We start from the raw sequence: 17,718 nt of genomic DNA, 5'->3' as shown, positions 1-17,718 counted from the left end.
GGTTCTCCGTAATCTTGCTCTAACGTCTAAACCTGCTGTTGCTATGGGAAATGTATTTCCCATGCAACTCTCCTGAATATTACATGATGATCTTAATCCTTGCCATATGTGCACATTGAGAAAAGAGAAAGGTTATGGTTTTTTGGTGTGTTCTTCCCTTCCGGCCTCTGCTGTATTTGATCACTTTGACCTGTAAACATACTGCTTATCTCCACAGCATTTCACTCTATAGAACATAATGCATCTTTTAATGAGTCACTGTCTTACTGTCTCGTGAATATTCAAATTACATTTGAAATTACTGGATGAAAAGAAAAGCAAGTTAAATACCAGTACCCACTTGGTTAAGCTGTCATATTATTGTTACATTTCTAGTGAAATGCCAGCCAAATTTCCCAGGTGCAGTTTCCATGTCCTTCACATAACATGAAAATAAAATCTCTGCACTAAAATAATGCATGCAAATATACTGGTGGTTATTAGGGGAAAAAAACACACATGGTGTAAGTTCATCCAAAAGAAACTATATTAAATATCTGTTGTGAGACAGAATTTTGGATAAGCTTTAAGCAACTTTTCATCAGCATGGTTCTCTGAAGAGAAACACTTTCCAGTATTGCTCCTCTTTATAAATGAGCTAACATTGGACGTTACCAAGCACCCAAACAACCGGGTTGTTTCAGACTTGCAGTACATTAATAAATTATGATGGTTGTAAGAGATATTGCAGATATTTTTCCAGGTCTGTGCAAACCCCAACAAAGAAGGAAAAAAAAAAGAAAGAAAAATCCAAAAGAAGTCTCTAAGGTCTTTGGTTTTTCTGGGGGGCCAAAGATGTACAAGCCTAAAGCAGGAAGGCTACTCTATGTTGAAAGGCCACTGCTGACAATCTGTGATCTTGGTGCTAGGGAAAGGGCAGATGTCCTCAGAATGAGCCTACTGTCTGTCTGAACTGGCAGCCCTGGGTTTGTTTATTTGTTTGTTGTGGATGTTTTTTGAACAGTAGCACAGCAGAAGGTTGCTAAATGCAAGTATAATTAGAAAGGTCTGAAAATCCTCCACTGACACAGCAGATCCAGAGGAACAGATGGTGTACCTCTTCGATAGTCTCCTGTCAGAGAGGGTGATACAAATCCTCACCACACCTTGTTCGAGGTCTCATCACACAACTTTGAGGAAGATTTCAGACGAGGAGTTTTACAGGATATTATTTTAACATTAGATAGACATATATATTAAAAATTCTTCATTTTTTTAAAATTTTGTAGACACAAAATTTAGACTTAAAAAAACCCAACCAGACCACAGGAGTTTCTTTTTGTTATTTGTATGAGTTTCAACCCATATTTCTGTAATCTTCAACAGTGAACAATGTAGCCTATTTCAGGTTCTCATTTTATGGTAGACTTCCTGTTGGGATCTGTAAGACCTAAACAGTGAAATGCAAAACAATTGAGAGACCACTCACTTAAAAAAAAAAAATAAAAATCGTTCTGTTTAATAAATAACCAAAGCTTTTTTTGTGCATCCAGGTTTTGCAGAAAACCTATGGGCCTGAAGCAGCTATCAGCCATCCCTGTGTCTTCAGAGCCAGAGTCGATTGTGGTGCAGCAGTCCATGGGGTCACACAGAGCATGCTTATGTCTCCTCTAATGTACAACGGCTGTGGGTAGGTCTTGGATCCACACACTCTCCACACTTCTTCTTATCTTAAATGTAGGGCAGGGAGGATTGACTGGTGGCAGAAAACAACCCTCAGCATTTACTTCTAATTTAAATTCAAAGCAAAATGACTTCAACCAGACCAACTAGAGAGGGGATGTTTCCAATAAAGGCTATAAATACCCCTCTGAGCACAAGTATACTTGCAAATCTGGATTTTTGGTAGTCATATATGTTCAAGCTTTAGATGAATTAACTTGTTTGAGATGCTGAACACATTCAGAATATCATGAAACACCACTATGTTTATTTAATACTACCTCAACACTTGAAATATTACATTATATGTACTCTGATGTCACTACCCCATTGACTTTTGGAAATTAAAATTATGAGAAGGATGTGATACTATTTTCACACAGGTACATTTTATTTCCCTGGGAGTAGAGAAATTTGGATACATACAGGCTTCAATCTCAGCATTTCCCCCCTCACCCCATTTCTTCCCATTTAAAATGTATGCAGTGTTGCCATTACAGCTCATGTACTAAATAACTGGAAGCATCAAACCATCCAAAATAAGCTGCAAAATCAGCACTCTTAGGTTGTGTTTTTATATCCAATCAGAAGAAAACTTTGCCTGCTGCAAAGATTAAACAAAAATACCCTGATACGTGTATCATATAAGGCAATGATATTAGCCCAAAAATGTAAAAATGTGAAGGTCTTGCATTGAAAATTATTTTTAATGTATTATTTAAGAGGGATGAAATAAGTTTTAAAAGCTTATGTGAACCCTTAAAATGCCAGTTTTAGGAATCAATATGGCAATAAAAACAACATACATCAGATGCTGGAAAATGTCTGGGGCTAACGTGATAAATTGCTAGGTTTGTGCCTGTTTTGATGTTAATTTTGCAAATTACTTTTTTTGGGTGAAGATGGCCCTGGGGCCTGCAGTCTTTGCAACTCACTCTTCCCAGTAAAGAAAGTGAAATGTGAGTAATTATGTCTGAAAACAAATGTTCTGAAGAGTCTTAAGACTATTTACATGGTTTGGAGGTCTTACTTTTTTTCCTGTATGATACAGCATCACCAGTCCCGGTTTTGTCCGGCTCCCATGAATGCCCAGGAAATGGCTGCTGTCATCTGTGTTATGGAGCCGGAGCATCAACTGAGTGCAGGGCAGCTGCCTCTGACAGCCCTGACAGCTGGGCAGCTGCTGTTGGATGAAGTTCTGTGGAGCATCCATCCTACACACTGGTTTCAACCTTCCCGCAGGGTGGTGGTCTAAAGCAGCCTGGATACTCAGAGAGGCAGATATCTGTAGCAAGATGTGGTGTTCACCATTCGGAGATGAAAATCCCATCTGGAGGAGGAAGACAGAAAAGGAACACTGAACTTTCCTATGCTGCAATATGAAGTTGTTTTGAGTTTTTTTTTCTGCTCTGTCATGCACATTTTTCTAATCTGAATTCAAGCCTAATGTCATCTGCCTTCGTTTCCTCGGTGCTTATGTGGTTTTCACATGTGCTCATCACTTTGAGGACAAATTCTTACATGGCAGGGAATGGGTCCAAATGGCTCATCCATTTTGTCAAAGCTGATTTATCATCAGGATCAAAGCAAGTCTCTTTTTGAAGATATTTCCCCTGCTGCTTCTCCAGCTTCCTAGGGGCTTGTTTCTCCTCTCCTTGTTTCTGGGGAGGAAGGCTCTCCTTTTCTGTTTCTGTGTTATCTTGTTTCCTTGCTGCAGTTGTGCTGGGTATGGTCTGAAGCCCATAATCTCTGTGGAGCTACTCTGCCTCTGGAATTTTCTTTGTCCTCTCTGTGTTTTTTCTTTGCTTTCCTCTGGGTTTCTAAACTTCTTTTGTGTCTCTTCTCCTAATATTAGCATCAGTAACCTGTCTGTGTGCCATGCCAGTGTTTTGAGAGAAAGCACTGTCTTCTGCAGAGAGGTCCTGCTGTCTCCTTGTGTTTACATTGAAGTAAGACCTAACAAATTTTGCCATGTATTTGCTCAGTTTAGGTGTTTTTGTGGGAGCAAGCACAGCAGTTAAGACAGCCAACTGCTTTCAGTGTCTCCCAGTGCAGTAATTTGCAATAGACGGACCTGTTCTATGCACAGCTTCTTCAAAACTTAGCTTTCTTTGATCTGCAGAGATATTTTTACATGATTTGTGGAAACTAACAAAGCTGTGTAATCATGATGAGTAAAATTTCCTAGCTAGGGTGCAGTAACTCTGAGACAGGCAATGAACTCAGACTGGTTTGCCTATGTCTGCATCTATGTGGAGGCCTACCTTTGACAGGTAGAATTAGAAATTCCCTGTGCCCTTTGAAATTCACTGTGTACCCTTTGAACTGCTCCTGAATGGTCTTCCAAAAAAGATAAACACAGAAAAATCCCAGGATATGTTTGTATCTCTCCTAAAGAAAACAGGACTCTTTTCCCTCAGCATTCAGAGCACCTACCGTAATTTCTGTGCATGCTTTCATTTTACAGACATGAACTCAGCTCATGAAATGCTAATGGCAGAGTTTTTGGGTCTGCCTGGGTGTGGGAGACCATGTGTGCTACAGACAGAAGCCTTGCATGTATTGCTTGGCATTGATAAAATTCTCAGACTGTTGAGATGATCTTGAAAATGTTCTTGAGGTTCACCTCAAAATGCTATTAAATAAACTCTATGAGTCCAGGTTAAAATACTTCTGTGTTACGGTTAAAATACTTCTGTGTTACTGTTTTTTCCCTCTCACTGTGTGTGTCAAAGTTGGAGGGGGAGAACCATAAACCAGCATGTACATTTGAGTAAATACAGCAGATGATGTTGAAAATCACCACTATAGTCCGTGAGAAAAACCCACAACTTCATTCTTTTGAAACAATTTGAAGAATACTATCAAACTATTCTTTCTGTACCACCATGTTATCTTTGACACTGAAGTAGGAAATCACAGTGTTTCACATACCTCTGGGTGGTGATTTGTGGCAAGCATACAAATTGAATCTTGACATAGTACCACTGATTAACTGGACAGCACTGTCTGTTGACAGGTGTCTGTATAATATTTGTAGCTCTCTCTATAGGTTACTATCAGAGGAATTAGTACAGCAAAGATGCTTATCTCTTCTAGCAACTATGTGGTTGAAAATGAATGCTGTTTATCATCTTATTCATATCTCTTAGAGCTTGGATAACTTTTCTCTGAGTATGTAAATATCTTGCAATTAAATTTCTCAGTCAAGTCCAGCAAGTGAACAGGGCATAATGACCTATAGTGCAGGGGAGGGAGTTCAGTCATGGATACCACTTTCTGTGCTGCTACTTAGGGAGCAGAAATGAAGTTCCTTCAGTCAAAAGGTAGAAATACAGTTCCTCCAGACTCCAAGCACCTATTGCAGCCAAAGGTGGACTGCCTTTGCAAAGATAGTCTCTGGTGGCACATGAGTGAAGATGCCTCTATTGAATGCAGTGCATAAATATTAAGAAATATTTTCATTCATTCACAGAGGGAGAGATGGAGAAACATTGCTTTAATTGCTCCATACGGCACAGTTACAGCAAAAACAATTTACTCATCAGTCAGTTCCTCTTTTAACTGCATCTTGTTCATCCTGTAGCTTGCTTATAACCAGCTGAAAAACATGTAACTTCCTTTGTAGTATTTGATCACCAAACACGCAGAACTCCCCTTTGAATTGGAAAAGAGGAATTTCAGTTACTGTATATAGGTCTCTTGATGTAGGAATCAATACCAGAATCCTGTGGTTATAAATTGTTAGTTTCTTTCTACAACTTACTGTCTGTTTTTTATAGTGCAGTATTTAACTGCCAAAGGAATACAAATGCTAGGTTCTTGTCTCTTGACTTTATCCTGATCACTGCAGAAACATTAATACAGCTTGTACCCTCAAAGAGAAAAAATAAAATAAGCATCAACAATGTGCCAAAAACAAGTGCTGTGTTCTTTAAAAGAGGAGAGAAATGGACAGAACCTGTTGCTTCATAAAAGTATTTGAAGAATTTAAAGAAAGGTATCCAAATCACTGGTATACTGAGTCCAGAGAATTTAGTACACAGCTGAAATGGATAGTCCCTTACACTCATATATCTTATCAAGAAGTGCTTTGATTAAACACACAAAAACATTCTCCCTGTAATGACGCTAGTTAGTGTTTTTTTCTGCTACTAATTTATTTTTTCATGTTCCATGGTATGAACAAATTAAATACCACATGTCTCAAATGTCTCAAACAATTAGATTTATCTTGATTATTCTTGCTTTCTATCTGCTCCTCTGTCTGACGCTATCAGGTCATGAGAAGTGGCATGGAGTGGGGATACCATGAGCTAACCAAATTTTACAGAAATAGAGTTGAAGTGTCCCTTAACCCTGCTGCAGATTTTCAAGAGGGAAAACCAGCTTCTGAAACTAAGTTTTTGAAGTTTTGCTGAGACTGCAAGGACACAAGCAGGTCAGACAAGGCATTTGATGCCTAGGACAAAATCCCATACAAATTTTTTCAGGCCTGGAAGCATACCACTGTGCTAACCCCAGGAGTACACTGCCAGAGGTAGATTTCCAAATGTAGTGTCAGTATGTGTTGCTAGCACTGAAATTTTTTACCATCCCACATGTGGATAATCCATCCTGGAACTATCTTCCTGCTAATCCCGTTAGCCTGGTCTTTCAGCACCAACCAGAAAATGCGGCCCAGATACTGAAACTCGTTCTCTGAGATAGACTGACCATTACAAACTGTCAAGGTGATAGCTGTGTTCTTGCATAAAAGCACAGGGCTTGATTTGTTTGGTTTTAGTTAAATCTAGCTCTACATGTCCTGACCAGTGATTAAATAGTGTCCATGTGCCTCTACAGAGATTATTGGCAAGCCCCTACAACATGCAAGCATACCATGCCCAGGTAGAAATCTTGCTAGTACTTAAAAAATGCTGTCTTTGAAAACTGGAGTACCTAAACAGCACACCACATTCACTTTAAAATAAAATAACAATGGTCCCAGTATATTGACTGGATTGGGGTCCCTCAACTTCTGTATATTTCATATCTGGCCCACTAAGCCAGATGCCTAGTACGACCAGAGCCCACTCCTCTCTGTGTGAGTGCAACAAAACCTTCCTAACCTAAGGGCTGAAAACTGCCAAACGTCAGGGTTTGGAAGATCATATTACCCCTTGGCATGGGATTTTGGCTAATTGGCTTCTGAATTTTCCTGCCCAGTGAACACTGTACAGCCTGATGGCTCAGCAAACATTTTTAACCTTGCCTTTACTGCAGCAACTGATGTGTCTTCAAAGGCATCTGGGGAAGATTCTGGGAGGAAGTGGTGTGCACATGGGCCCTTACTGAACCTGCTTAGGCATCCTGGGCATGGTCTAGCTCTGTTAGTGCCGTGAGCAGCTTCCTCTGGTGTGCACTGCTGCATCCCCAGGGATGGAGGTGCACTGTGGTCCTATGAACACCCCCAACGGGTTTTTTGGGGGCAGAACTGCAGGGAATACTGTGAGGTTGCCTCTGCCTCATAGCACAGGCACAGCTTGGAAGCATTATCCCTCGAAAGCTGAGCAGACATTGCCACTGCCGTGTGGGACCAGGAGGCATGTTATCAGCATGCAGATGTTCAGGGTAGGCTGACCACTCCAAAAAAGGCAACTGCTCTAACAGGAATGATGCTGGTTGGTCCTCCTGGTCTGTGCCCAAGGCCTACAGCTGGACCTGAAGGCTGCTGTGCATGAGGCTGAGCATGCACCCTACAACTCCAGTGTCTGTGCACAACCTCCACAAGAAACTATTTTTATTCCTACAGCCGACAGTGCTGTTCTAAAAGGTCAGTAAACACCAGCCGTGGATCAGTGCCAGCCGTGTCAGTGGGAATCCAGATAAATTGAGACAGGTTTTGAATAAGATATTGTACTTTACTGCTGTGTAGCGAGCCATGATTGCATACATACAGACAGTATGGGTGTCAGCCAGCTTCACACATGAGTTACTGCCAGCTCTGGAAATACAGACTGCTGCCTGGTAAGCTTCTCTGCTCACCCAGGCATCAGCGGTGGCCTTGGGTAGAGGTAAAAATGAGCACAGGCCAACAAGGAACATGCCTGGAGAGTCACAGAGTCATGGAATCATAGAATGGATTGGGTTAGAAGAGACCTTAAAGATCACCTGGTTCCAACACCCCTGCGATGGGCAGGGACACCTTCCACTAGACAAGGTTGCTCCAAGCCCTGTCAAACCTGGTCTTGAACACTTCCATGGATGGGGCATCCACAACTTCTCCAGGCACCCTGTTTCAGTGCCTCACCACCTTCACAATAAAGAATTTCTTCCTCATACCTAATCTAAATCTCTCCTTTTTCAGGAAATGACAACAGAGGCAGACAGGGAACAGAGAAAGAGTTGGAAGCAGTCAGAAAACTTGGTATCTGTGTGAGAGAGAAAGAAAACAATCAGAGCAACATGCAAGCAGCTGGGGGGAAACCACTAACTCTAAATAGTGATTACTTCCTCCTTTTTGATTCCTGCTATGTTCAAGGAAGCTAGAGTCTGTGCATTTTTTTTTCAATGGCACAGTATCTTAGAAGAAGTTGTTAACATCAATTCATTAATAAAAAAGGATTTTCAGAACATCCCCAATGACAGCTTTCCAAACCTCTTGACAATCATAGAGACCTAGGGTCTGGATGCCAGTATTTTTTTATACATGATATTAGAGAAGGAAAAAAAGTGATTTCATTATGCCAGGGTGGATAGTATCAGTGGGTGGGTACCTGGAAAAATATGATTCTAATATTAGCTTGAAAAATGAGCACATTTGCAGTGTAAGTTGTTAGACTATGAAGACGAGGTTGCGTGGAGCAGGATACTACTTCCAACAGTGACCTGATGAAATAATATTTCAAAGTTAAAATTTTGCCTTTTTTTTTTAAGGCTTATCTCAACTTCATTTTCAGTAATGCACTTGGATAATTTAAAACAAAAAGAAAGTAGACGGGTAGCAGCATACTGAAGACTCAAAGTACCCCTTGGTTTATGTTTTCATAAAAAAGGTAAGACTTTCCATCAGCCCTATTTTTCTAAATTATTTATTTGTCTTGCTGTGTATATCTACATGCTGCCTATAAATTACACAGATAAACAAATCTACTGTCTCAGAAAGACTATACTCTAAGTATGCTCAAGATAATCACCAGTGAGGAACTGGAGATAGGCACACTTCCTAGGTCTCAAAGAGGAATTTGAAGGCAAAGAGAGCATTTGAATACAAGGAAAGATGTTTTAAATGAACTGGAAAGCAGGCTAAGTGGGTGAAGTTGCCACTGGGAGAAGGCACTTTCAAAAGAAAGGAGTAAAAACCGTTGGACTCAAGTAAGATGAAACAGCAGAGGGATGCAAGGTTTAGATTCTTGGTGGCAGAACAGAGGGAAGACAGAAGGCAATGGATCAAGAAACAAGGAAATCCAGAGGGTTGTGCAATGCTGAAGGTCTGGTGCCCTATATTTTGGCTGCAGTGAGTGTTGGTAGATAGGAAGGGAACAGAAAAATGTATTCATGGAATAAGAGGAAAGGATGACTAAGGAGTGGATATGAATCCCAGGAAAGGGTGTTTTAAGCTCACATTTTAGATGTTATCAGCTCCAGCATTTAGTTGACTGTTTCTTTTCTATCTATATGTCTTTCTGTCTATCTATCTATTTATCTATCTAACAGAGTTTTCATGTGTCACAGATTATTCCTTTGGCCTTTGGGTGTTAGTGTTAGCTTTTGAGGAACATACATGTGCTCAAGGCCAGCACATCATTCAAATTCTGCTTAAATCCCATTCTGAAGATTTCAATCCTTTGCAAGTCATAAATTCCTCAAACTTAGGAGCCTGCTATTTGTCATTTGTTTTTGCTTTCTCAAGCCATAAAGTATGTTTAAATTAATTACCTGGCCCACATAATATTTTAAAGGCATATTTGTGGGATTCTCTGTTTCTGTTATCAAAACTACATTCCCACTGGTGTTCACTAATAGTGCATAGATGGGACGGTACCCTCATTAACCTGTATCAGTGTGAATTTACAAAAATTGCCTGCCCTACCTTTGCAAGCTTTATTTTCTCACAGTCCAGTGGAGTTCTGGTGAATGAGCACAGCGCAGTGGGGCCTGGCTGCTGGCTCTCAAGGAGAGTTGGGCTGAATATTTGCTGACAGACTGAACTGATCATAGTCATTTTCCGTTTAATCCACCTGCTCTCCTGTGCTTGATGCTGTAAGTGTATTCTTGGAAATGAAGCCTGGGTTCAAACAGTGACCTTTCAAAGTCTGTGTTGCTAAAATTTCAGATGCACACAGCAATTTGCATGTTAGGTGATCTCTGGTGAGGGTCCATTGAGCATCAAAATGTTGTGAATGGTGCTGCATATCTTTAGACATTAGCTGATTGACTAACACACTCCATTTGTCCATAAGCACAGGACAAATGCATTTCTTACAGTCTGTTTAATCTTGCCTTAAAAAGCATGTGTGCTATGTACACTCTTTGTACAGTTATTCTACTTTTAGCTATGTTTTTCTTCTCCAAGTTAGTAGTTTCTGTGTTCTGAAACTCTAATTTTCTTTCTACCTCTCCAGAATCTTTAATTCTCTTACAACTTGTGTAGTTTCACAGTTCATAGATTAGTGAATTGCATTACATTGAAACCTTACTTCTTGCACTGGAATTACATTACAAATCAGCAGGATATATCTGCTCCTTCTCTGCAAGTGCCTTACGAATAGTGACAGTCCTGCTGTGAGAGCATCTAGGGTGATTGGAAAGAGAGGTCTCCTCTTCAATTAATTTGTGAAAAAACCAGTTCCTTTAATGTAAGGTTTGTGCTCCACCTCAGAGTGCAGTCACTTATGAGGAGGAGGGGTTTTTAAAATAATTTAGTGAATATGTTCATATTAAAGTCTCATAAAGAGCTTTATTTCACCAGGAAGCCCTTCTTTTCAGTGAAGTGGGCTGCAATGCACTTGCCAAAACACTCATCCACTGTTCACAGGAATGAGCATGGAATTAAATCAAAGAAACAGATGTGGTTGGGTGAGGCAGGTTTCCTTTGATAGGTAAAAAAATAGGGGCATGTTCATCTGCTTTGTAGTTTTCTGTAAAATGGCAGTTAGAAAAGCAATCCTCATACAATACTTGTACTCTGATCCAGCACAAGGCTTGGTTCCTTAGAGACCACTGGCATATCTGAACATCCAAGCTCCAGATTTTGTCCACTGCTAACATGCTTGAAGATCAACAGCATCCTTTCTGGTTTGCTTGGATTATGCAGGTGAGCTTCCAGCAGCTCCCAAAAATATAAATCTGTGTGACAGCACAGCGAGGAAGGGCTGGCATCACAGACAAGATTTAAAAGGGCAAAGGGCTCAGCCTTACCTGTTTCTGGCGTCTCTGTTCCCCTTCTCCTGAGAGCACTGTGCAGCTGGGATTTTTGAAATAACAATAATAAGAAATTTGGATTGTTAAAATTGGATGTACATCAAGGGAAACCCATCTGACACATATTTTTATATTATGGCTGTCTTACTAAGATGTACAGACCCCATTTTTGTTGGGTTTAATTCAGAATTGGTCAGACTGGCTTCTCCTTGTGGAACCACAGAGCCTGCCCATTGAATTCCTCTAAACCCTCCAAACCAAAAATATAGTAAATCACCTTTTCTTTTTCGTTTGACTATAAATCCAGCTGATTTTTGCAGTACTGCTTTCTAAAAGACTCAGTTTCCACCAAAAAAAAAAAAGAAAAACGTACCTTTTTTTGATAGAAGTGTTGAATCAGGACATTATAGCATGTCACAGACCTTTTGTTTTCCATTCTTCACTAATAACAATGCCAACATGCCTTCCCTCAGAAATCCTTAAGATGCATTCTCACCTAGATTTTGGACTATGAGTTTTAACAAAAAGTTTTTCAATTTGTTTTTGTTTTGTATCAAATGAAACAAACTCTATACCTCAAATGTATTGTTCCAGACAGGATGTTAACATTGTATTAGCTTACCTCTTCACAGATCCTGTCAGAAAGACTAAATGCAAATGGGCGAGTGTTTCTTGCACATCACATGGAATGCATACTAACTATAATATGGCTCTGCTATGCTGTATTTCTTTTATTATGAAGTTTTGAGGAATGATCATCATCTTCCAAATGGAGATCTCCTCGTCCTCAGAGGCATTGATTGGTCTTTGGAAATGAGTAGGGATTTTTTGGATGAGTCACTAGTTCAGATCAATTTTTTTGCAGGTTATATGAAAGAGAATGAAAGATAGAGTTAAAAAACCCCCACCACTTACCTTCAGCTGTCACTGGCCAGCAGCTAAGAACCAATTTTATTTCACACTTCAGAAACAACAAAATATAAGGTACCCTCCCGATATTCATCTTAGTACTTTAGTAAATTAATTTTAGTCTTTTAATCTATCCATGGAGCTGCAACATTATTGTCTTTACAGATTTTAAATGTAATCCAAAGCTTTTTACTTCCACAGCATAAAATTTCTCTGCAGAACAGCGGTCTTATTCAGAACAAAGTGGTTGTTTTCAAGGTCTGCACGCATACTTAAAATTGTTAAATATACTTACAATTTTCCAGTCCAGCAGGCATGGGAGTGTTCCTCCTTGTCCTGCCTGTTAAATTTAGTTAGATGTTCTGAAAAGGGGAGCAGATTGTTCACCATTGGCAGGTAAAATCAGGAAATAAAAATATTGACTCAAGACCTTTGCAGGACAATTAAACAGCTAATGAAAGGGCTGGAGTTCCTGCAACCACAGTGAGCAGGAAAGAAGGATGATGTGCCTCAGTTTGGCACTCCTCTGGGTCCTACTTCTGACACTGAAATGTTTTCGTTGTGGAGATTATAAAGGAATTCTGGTGAAGTATCACGAGTAATAGGCAAATATTTTCTGAAACATCTCTCAATAAAACCAGACACTTTATTCCCTATTTCTATTCTTCCAGACAGGATGTTCACAGTGCTTTACCTTTTCTTTGGACAAACAGTGGCAGCAAACCTGTGGCAAAGGTGAATGCTGAACAATACAGGCAAAGCCCAGTCCTCCTGCACAGCTGCTTCTCTGACTGACAACCAAACTTTCCAAGGCAAACATGGAAAGAAGTCCAGATACCAAGACCAGGAGTACTCTCTCCCAGTACTCCTCACTATTTTGCTAAACCAGAAAGAATAAGCAAGTTTGGTGCTGAAATCCTGGCAGGCCCCATGGACTGTGATTGGGAGTGGGAGAAACAGAGACTCACTGTCCCTTCTGGGCTGCTTTGGGCCCCAGCACATGCAGAGACTGTGCCTACATGTGCCTGCTAGCAGCAGGGAATTGCAAGAGCAAGGGTACTCTATCCCACTTTTGAAAGCTTTAAGCAGCTTGGCTCCCTCTGAACCTGGGTGTGTGGGTACTATTTCCCTGAGTCCTGTGTCAGTCCTAGCAACTCAGGATTTTCCCATGGACACATTGATCTTCAAAAGTCCGGGGATAACAATTTACAACCACAGCATGACACAGGTTTTTGTTTAGCTGAAAATTGCTCCATTTGTTGAACTCTGTTGGCTCAATTCAGCCAGAATCCAGAATCCCCGTAAATACAGGTGGTTTTAGGTTTCAAAGCAGCAGACTGAATTTGAAGCATCTATGTGTGCTTAGGTAGGGATGGGGGGAGAAACCAAAGGGAAATATCCATGAAGAAGTGTTAAAATACATATTCTTAAATTTGAAATGTCACTACATTTCCTCATTAGACAAAAAGACCAGTTTTTATTTATGCTTTTTTTCACACCTGTGAGAGATTAAGATATCACAGGCTATGCTCAGAGCTGTAGAATATTAGGAGGAACAAGGGAACTTCAAGGTAACTAAATTCATATCCAAAGATTCTGTGTTTCTGCTTTTTCTCAGGGTATAAGACATAGGGGCATGAGTTTCTGAACTTGAGGTTTCTGTACCATGCAATGATTTCCCAAACTAATTAATGTCCGTTGTAGAATATCTGTGTTTTGGGGCAACTAGAAGAAGATATCATCAGATAAGGGTCATCTAGTATCCAGACTGTAATAACTCTATCAAGACAGGGATGGCACCACCTGCCTGAAGTACAGCAAATACGCAACAGCAAGTAGTCATGCCCTTAAGAAAGCTGAGCGCTGGGTGGAAGAAGTGATTCAGTTGATCCCATGAGCGGAAGTGCCAAAGCTTGCCTTGTTCAGCAAAGGCTAACAGGAGATATGTCTGCCCTGTGTAAATATATTAGGAGGATAAACACCATGAAGGGAAAAGAACTGATTAAGCTAAAGGACAATATTGGCTCAGGAGGAAATGGCTATAAACTAATCATGAACAAATTTGAAGTGGAAGACAGAAATAATTTCTCACCATCACAGTGAGGTTCTGGAGCAGCCTGCTGGTAGGAGAAGTAGACATTAAGTATTTCTTACAAAATAGAGCCCTGGGGAGGGAATATATGACATGACAGCCTGTGGTAGAAAACTCAGGGATTGATGTGTTCCAAAGTGACAAGAAGCAATCACTGGAAAAAGCCTATTATCTCAGATGAGGACTGCCTTGCCTGCTGCCATTTGATGTGAATGTTAATGTCAGGCTTATCAGGGCTGTGTCCCAGACTAAAGCCCCAACTCCCTCCTGCTGTCATCACGATGTGTTGCTGACTCTGCCTTGCAGCACAGTGCAGGGCTGCCCTGGCAGAAGCTGACTTAGACAGAGAGACTGAATTCTCGAGGCTATAAAGACTTATTTCTGGCAGAAATAGAATACTTAATAATTTTTGGGTCAGGGTACCAAGAGGAAGAATATTTCTGACCTGATCACACCCACTGCACTCTGGATAGTTACATATTTAGTCCCAATTATGCTACCACCCTTTTCACAAAAGGCACAAAAGTTTAGTGACCTGGCAGAAGATTGAGCCTAATGTGACATAACTCACTGGGGTTTTGGCTCTCCATGCTGCAGGGGAGCATTAGCAGGTAGATGAGATTTGTTTTGAAATATGGCAATGCATTATATGTTGCACTGGATCACAGCAGGGCTTCCCTCACTTTTATTGCTTGAACCTTCGCTTCAGATTTGGAATGGTTTAGCCAGGTGGTTCCTACTAATACAGGATGAACAACTTACTCGAAAATACCTATGTGACAAAGGATTTATTTGATAGGAGGATTCTACTGATAATTTCATACTGGACATATTTGGAGTAGGGATTTGTGCCAACTGTTAGCCCTTAAAAAGACAGTTTCCAGAGGGCTTTTTCTGGATCATGAATACAGATGGTAAAAGGTTAACATGAGTATTGAGGACCAGCAGAATGTGTATATTTTTGTATGGAAAAGAGCTTGCTAAGGGTGCCTAAGATCAGGAACAACTTTTCTTACAGCCAGGACATCTCAAGCCAAGTTCTAATCACCACTTTCTGTCCTTGCAGGGAGTTGTAAAACTACTTGTTCTGGCCTATTTATTTTGTCTTAATATTAATCTTCACGTTGTGTGTGTAAAGAAACATGCTGGTGACTGCTCTATGTCTGGAAACACAAAGTCTGATTACATTTGTAAATTGTCCCTGTTACTCTGCCACTGCCAGTTGCAGTTATTTTTATTGGGTTTTTTTAATTAATCAGCATGGCAAGGAGAGGGAGTGGAAGAGGCTCAAAGTAAGAGACCAGTGTTTATTTGCACTGACATCTGAGATCATCTTAAAATGTTTTTGGATGTTATGTCAAGAAATACAGGAACTGTGAGTCTTTGGATCTTATATTAATTTTTTTTCTGGGTGTGAGTTTTACGTTATCTGGCAGGAAAATCATTTGTTGAAAATTACTTCACTGATGACCCACATGTAAGTGTGATTTTGTGTTGTGATCCACTTTCTGCTGGAAAGAAAAATAATTGATTTTCTTTTGGTTTGGATTATATTTTCTCTGGGAACACTGGAGAGAAATAAAAACGTTATGCTTTATGATATGCAATATTTTTTTGAGGGGGAGAATGAATAGCTTGACTACTAATAATGAAAGAAAAGACAAAAGATACCTTTCAAAAATGTTTGAATTTACTCTAGTTTTAAGTAGAGACTTTACAGTAGCTTCATATTTTTATTCTAGAAGAGAACCGTCATGAATCATTCATAGCAAGGAAGAATTTCTATTCAGTGTGCTGCTTCTTTACATATTACCTTCATACTTTATCAGAGTCAGAAATGACTCAACTCACTCATATAGTTCAGGAAAACTGCAGAACTGTTCTTCCATACTGCAAATAAAAGAGAAAAATAACTTTCAGTCTTAAAGAAATAGTCTGCAATGGTAAGCACGTCTACTGAGCTGGATGAAAGTGTTAAAATAAGGTAGTTTTATCAAATCCATGCCCCAAACAAAGCTCTTCTGCAACATTTTCTTTAAAATAGAAATTTCCTTTCGGCATAGGTACATGTATGTGATATACTTAACCACACGAGGTCACTTACAAAACAGTCTGGGTCTCATGCTGTTTTCAATATCCTGCATTTTTTTTTTGATCAATTTTTGACCCATTCATCTTTCCCTGAGAGTTTGACAATTTGAGTCTGAACTTTGAAGCCAGTTCCTGTTTGAATTGGAACTGAAGTCACATAAAAAACTAGCCATGTGACTAATATGGGAAAGAGATCTACCAAAAAGTAGGCCAAACGCAAAGTGTCTGGAGATGTCTGATTTAGCACCCAGAAATAGTTTGAGCAATGAGTGCCTCAGGCCATCCACTTGCCAGTTGTGCTAGACCCTGCTCCCTTATGAGGCCAAAGGAAAGAAGCAGGCACAGCACCCAGGTCATTTATGTCTTTTAGGATGTCTGATTTCAGTTTCTGTCCCCCACATCTTTATGCCCTCTATTTTTACTTTGCCCTTTCAGATCTAGTCGAACCCCATCAGGTTTTTGGATACTGTTCCTAACCTATTAAACCTGAGACAGAAAGTCCTAACCAGTATTTACTGAAATAAAACCAACACTAAGGTCAAACAATGAGTAAGAAAATAAGGCTTTCAGAAACAGGTTAGTGAAAAAAACCATCTGTTTTCACTGCAGTATCTTTGAACAAGCTGCTTTCAGTCATGTATTTCCTTCAGCTTTGCCTGAGTCTTCTAAGATTTCTTCCTTTGCCTTATAGCTCTGTAATCAGGAGTGACTATGAGACCCATCTCTTGTTCATGAACAGTTACCGTATCGTATTACTTTGTCACATGCTATTGCAAGGAAAATGTGTTTTCATGATAGAGGGTTTCTGTAGTAGAGATTAGTTTGGTTCTCTGCAATTTTGGATCTGAAAGCAAGCTGTTTTGGCAGATAACAGTAAGGTCATTCTCTTGTACTCTCTTCTACCAAGCTTAATGGTATTTAACAAAAAAAAAAAAATATAAGTAAGTTACCATAATAATGACTGTTTCTCATCCTTGACTTCAGAACTCATTTTTTGGAGCTTCTGTTTGCTGTGATCTTACCTTTATGAAGAAGAAGATATCCAACCCTAAATGAAAACATGGCCTGGCCCAAGAAATGTCAAACATAGCAAAAGAAATTTTTTCCTTTTCTCTGCCTTTTCCTTCATTAACCCCATTCAAAGGGATGATTAGGTTATATTTCTGAGTGTTATTCAGCTATGAAAGGAATCTCAGTATTTGAAAATAGATGAAAATTTTCCATTGAAATAACTTTTATGGGCACTTATCACCTTTTTTGTTTGTTTTAGCTGTTTTGATTCAGGCAGTTCTGTACAGTTCAGTTCACCTGATAATAATAGAACAAAGGGGAAGAGAAAATGTAAGTAGACATGAAAAGTTCCTAAAGCCAGGATATAGTGAATGTAACAAATACTTATTTGACACAAGGATGTTTTTAATATTTGCAAAAGATATAAAAAAACTTCTAATGTTGAGCTCTGATGTATATCCACTGTACTACTCCAAAATCTCACCCTACCTTAATTATAGAATTAGGTT

This window comes from Pipra filicauda, unplaced genomic scaffold (assembly GCF_003945595.2).
Source record: "Pipra filicauda isolate LSUMZ 115617 unplaced genomic scaffold, ASM394559v2 scaffold669_size171186_pilon, whole genome shotgun sequence".
In the NCBI taxonomy this organism is placed as follows: domain Eukaryota; kingdom Metazoa; phylum Chordata; class Aves; order Passeriformes; family Pipridae; genus Pipra; species Pipra filicauda.
Note: the sequence above shows the minus strand (reverse complement) of the source record.